At 38.7% G+C, this 5,370-nt stretch overlaps 1 non-coding gene across 1 annotated transcript; it reads right to left on the bottom strand.

The window, feature by feature from the left end:
* Nucleotides 1–5,054: 5,054 nt before the first annotated feature.
* Nucleotides 5,055–5,160, bottom strand: LOC145637477 (small nucleolar RNA R71). The gene has a single exon (XR_014114257.1). It is a non-coding gene; the product is annotated as a small nucleolar RNA R71 (small nucleolar RNA).
* Nucleotides 5,161–5,370: the final 210 nt, after the last annotated feature.

Genomic DNA, 5,370 nt, shown 5'->3' with positions numbered 1-5,370 from the left:
TTGGGATGGGATGGTGTGTAACTTAAGAAATTCTAAAGAAAGCTTGAGCAAATTCAAAAGAAAGAAATAGTAAAAATAAGCAAGAGCAAAAAATAAATAAAAGTGTACAAAAGGGCAAGTGTTCCAATGTCTTTGATATGAAAATATCTTCGATACGAACACGTCTCAGATTCCGTCTCTTATCGAGTGCTCGGTACCGTGCCTGAGAAACATGAATGCCAAGTGAGTGATAGACCGCATGATTGAGATTGCTCACACTTATAAAAATAAAATAAATGCTAAAGCAAAAAGAGCTAAAAAGAGTAGAAACTCAAGCATGAAAATACAAAGATTCAGAAGCAAGGTTGCACACCTTGGGGGCTTGTCTAGGGTCTTGAGCCTTTATCCACTTCTTCTTCTTCAGCCTTTAGCCTAACCACGTTACAACCCTTAAAAAGACCTTTTTGAGGTATACACACTTGTGCGAGGTTCGGCTAGAGCTACGTTCGGCCTGATTCCTAATGGATACGTAGGCAACCTCACATCGAGGTGCGGCCGTAATAAACATGCATTCATATTCACATTCACACACTTGCACCATGATCATATCAAGGAATCTCCAATGCTCATCCCTTTTCACTTAGAGCTAGACTTGGGGGCTTGATCCCTACATCATTAGCTTACCTAGCCTAAGAGTCACCACCATTTGACTCTTTTCAATAATATATTTTTCCGCACACTTAGCTCTTGTGGCTTAGCTTTAGTGTCACTATCACACACAGCACAGATACATGACCAAATACTTCCCTTAGGAACCCTTTGTCATGGAATCTTAACACAACGCTGAAGCATGCCTTGTCATATCAACATCACTCATCAATCATAATCATCATTGCATCACTAAGTATGAAGTGCTTAGCCTCCGTGCCTAAGTTACCCAAATACTTTCATCATGGAGTCAACCATTGAGATAGCCTAGGATGGATTAATCCTTGAACCTTGAGAGATAGTATCAAACAATATTTGACTAAGATCATTCAACATGCACCTTCAAAACTTCGATTCTTTTTCGCGTCTTTCCTTTTCGGGAGAAAGTCGGTACCCTCCACAAAATTGACAGAAAATTTCTGCTTTTTTGCATTTTTCGAGACGCACGATCACATTACAATGCACACACGATTCATGTACACATTGAGTCATGTTATGTCATATCACTTTGATTTGAGTCTAACACATGTGTCATTTCACTTTGAGTCGAGTCAACCTCGAGTTAGTCGATCAACGAGTCAAGTTTATACCTTGAGTCGTGTCAAGTTATTGAGTCAAGCAACCTTAAACCTTAGGTCAACCCTAAGATGGCGCCAGAAATATCTCAGCAACGACAGAGCTCGAAACCTCTCAGAAAGGTGATTTCGACTTCATACAGCAATTTCGGGTTCCTTGGTACGCCAGTTAGCCCCTATAAGCAATTTGACATGATTAAGTAGTCAGTTTGATTACAATCATAATAAGGGGTCGACCTGATGAAAGATCGTCTCACTTAGCTTAAAGCGCCTAATCACGGAGACACCGACATACTGGTTTTAGCGAAAGCAAAGTTAAGGCGAGCTTTAGAGATCGACAAACGTTGGTCTTCGGAAATTTTTCTTCAGAACATTATCGCAACAAACATTCAAGCACCGAAGCTCTATTGTTCAGAGACGCGTGGACATTTCCTTTTAAAGCTCTTTTGTTCAGAGACGCGTGGACATTCCTTTCAAAGCTCTTTTGTTCAGAGACGCGTGGACATTTCTTTCAAGCTCTATTGCTCCAGAGACGCGTGGGCATATCATCAAAGCTCTTTTGTTTAGAGACGCGTGGACATTTATTTCAAGCTCTATTGCTCTAGAGACGCGTGGGCATATCATTCAAAAACTCTTTTGTTCAGAGACGCGTGGACATTTCCTTTCAAAGCTCTTTTGTTCAGAGACGCGTGGACATATCATCAAAGATCTCCTATTTTCAAGCTCTTTTGCTCAGAGACGCGTGGGCATCCTATTATCAAGCTCTTCGTTCAGAGGCGCGTGAACATATCAAAAGGAAGCTCTTTGTTCAGAGACGAGTGAACATCGAAACAGCAAGGTGGCGTTCCCTGGATTATGGAGAGTTGTCACAAACAACTGAGGATTGTTTCAAGAGAAGCAATCTTCGATAGTATTCCCTTGGATGCGGAATATTATCAATGCGGATGAGGATTGTTTCGAGAGAAATAATCTTCGATAATGTTCCCTAGGATGTGGAATATTATCATTGCGGAGGAGGATAGTTTCAGGCGAAGCAATCTTCTAATTTGGAAGCAGTTACGGGCGTAGCGGTTTTCAAGCGGGATGGCATTCTCCAGCTTGTAGGAGGTCATCAAAACAACAGTAAAGCAGCAACAATCGGTTACTTTCAGAAACGTGTGCTCGACGGTGCAAGATACACGTTTCTTAACTCTTTTATCTATTTAACTAACGCTAGTTTTGCAGGTATCGGCGTTATAAGATTGATTTAGGATCGCAGAACGTTCTGAATCATTTTCCATCCCTATCGATACTTTGACTTTTGTTTTCGAAACTTGCGTTTCTCCAAACTCAGTCAAAGTGGGGGCTTCTGTAGACACCCATTTGTGTCTCCCCAAAACCAAACCCAGTGATAAGTGCCTTTCACGTCGAATCATAATCGAATGAAACGAAAGTGTGGAAAGGTCTAGTGTAGCGGAAAGTTTTATTTCTTTTCTCTTCTCCCTGTTTTGGAAAACTTTATTTTAAGAAAACAGTCAATCCAGTTTTGTTGGTCCATGATATGAGTCCAATAGTGGTGTAGTTGAATGGGGCTTGCAAAGACCTTTCCAACGATATATTATAAGCCCAATTCCGATGAATATTGAGGAAGTTATGGCCAATTTACTAAACTGGGCCCGGTTTGAGCTTTATGTACGGCCCAATGATCTAGGGGAGGGCCTAATATGATTTATCATTCCTAATGCAATTAGGAATGGTTTTAGTCTTCTAGAATCTTCTAGAAGGTTCTTTTCATTCCTATTTCAATTAGGACTTTTTAGAGTTTTAATCAAGATCAAATAGCATTTTCGAAGAAATTATATTATTTTATCTTCCAGTACGGTAAATTTATCAGATTTTCGAAAACGCGTTGAAATCCAGTTTGGCGTCCAACCCCAGGCCTTGGCGCCTGGAACCAGGCTTGGCGCCAGACGCTAGCCATTGGCGCTTGGCGCTAGCCACTGGTGCCTGGCGCCAGTTAGCCAGGGTTGGCGCCAATGCTGTTTTGCGATCTTCAGACTCTGTTTTGTTAAATTATCTTTTTTGGCTGATTTTCTCTATAAATATCGTATTAAAAACTCCATTTTCATTCACGAATTCTCATCAATAATTAGTTTTAATTAGCTTTCCTCTACAATTCATTCTTCATCTTTCATCAATCATCAATAAACATTAATTCTTTAGCATTCATTCTTTCTTGCTTTTTCATATAAAATTCCGCATTCGCAAGATCTAGAAACACCTATCCATATTCGAAGTTGCCTTCGCCCTAGACGTGAAAGGTTTTAATTTCTGAGGGTTTGGTCCCAAATCTCTCTTTCAATTATTTAATTTAATTGTTTTGATTATTATTTTCCTTGAAGTTACTAACATGTGTATTTTGTAATTAGAAAGAGGTACGAGGCATCCAAGTAAGTACTTTATTGATTTAATTGATTTATGATGTAGATATCATGTTTATATTGTTATTATGATTCCTAGTATCATGTCTAGGATATTTTTAATATTAAATATGATTGCTATGATGCCTTTTATTCTCTTCCTAATATTTATTCATGTTAGTATCATGTTATGGTTAAAGATTTGATTTTTATCGCTTAGTGACATTCTAGGGTTTGTTATTAATCTTGTTAGTATCATGCCTAGGATCTTACTTTTATTATGCTTTAACATGAATATTGTTATAATTATGATTATTAATATTTTTGATTGCTATGATTATAATATTCATTATTGTCATGATTTTTTATGATTATTATCATGATTATTATTATGTTGCTTGATACATTATTTATTCTTTATTGCTTGATCACACCTTTGATGCATGTTAAAGAGAATTTGGTACTTGTAATCACGCTTAATAAGATAATTAATAATCTTGTTAGGGTTAATTTGATTATAATTCAAGTGATCGCCAATAATAGTTTATTTGTGCATTAACATTCAACCAACATAGATTAAACAGGTTTAGGGTTAATCCTATTGATCGCATGTTAATCAGAAAGCGCACATGAATACGAGCAGAAAAAAGTAGAGGCCTATTATTAGGGCAGGTTCAATCTCTTTTAGGTTGGATTTGTACCATCATCCCCGAACCCTTATTTGGTTCATGACCTTATGGAGTTGACGATCTCTTGGATCGTTAAGGGGTGTAACCTTCACCTCGTGAACGGTTTACAAGTTCCTTAAAAACTTGTTGGCGACTCTTTTGCTCTATCTTCTTTCCTTTTGGACGCCACCGTACTTTAGTGTATGATCACAGTGGGGTTCAAGCTAGTGGGATTTTAAAGGCTTGAAATTATTCCCTACAGGTTGCTAATCGTTCTTTGAGTCCAAGCTCTCCAAGAGAAGAAATTCATTAAGAAAGAGAAGAAGAGGATCAGGTAAGCATGGGCGATAATCCAAGAGTTTCTTTGAAGGAGTTGGGAACTCCCGGTGCATATAGGTTTGAAAGTGGGATTGTTTTGCCAACAACACCGGCAAATGGTTTTGAGATAATACCGGCCATGATCACTTTGATTGAAAGAAGACAATTTAGTGGGGCTAAGATTGAGAGTCCACTAAACCATCTCAAAGAGTTTGAGAAGTATTGCAATACTATCAAAGTTAATGGTGTTTCTCAAGAGTTTATTCGGCTCAAGTTGTTCCCCTTCTCTCTCATAGGTCGAGCTTTGGAATGGTTAGATAAGGAGGTCAAGCCAAATTCTCTTAGAACATGGGATGAAGTTACCAAGGAACTCTTGTCTAGGTTCCATCCCCAAAAGAAAACGGCAGAGGCAAGGGCTTTGATCAAAAGTTTCAAGCAAAAGCCTAGTGAGAGCTTGTATGAAGCTTGGGAAAGGTATAAGGAGTATCAAAGAGAATTTCCCCATCATGGCATCCCAACATATCAAATCATTCAAATTTTCTAAGGATGGTTGAGGACTTAAGGAAAATCGTGTCTAGATGCGGGAGCCGGAGGCCCAATCATGAACAAAATCGAAGAAGAGGTTGTGGACATTATTGAAGATGTGGTGCGCCATTACCTGGATTGTCAAGAAGGAGAAAGAGAGTCTTCAAGCAAGAATGGATCATCGGTTTACTCGATTGA

This window comes from Chenopodium album, chromosome 6 (genome assembly GCF_948465745.1).
Source record: "Chenopodium album chromosome 6, dcCheAlbu1.1, whole genome shotgun sequence".
In the NCBI taxonomy this organism is placed as follows: domain Eukaryota; kingdom Viridiplantae; phylum Streptophyta; class Magnoliopsida; order Caryophyllales; family Amaranthaceae; genus Chenopodium; species Chenopodium album.
Note: the sequence above shows the minus strand (reverse complement) of the source record. Positions and strands in the feature narration are given on the sequence as shown.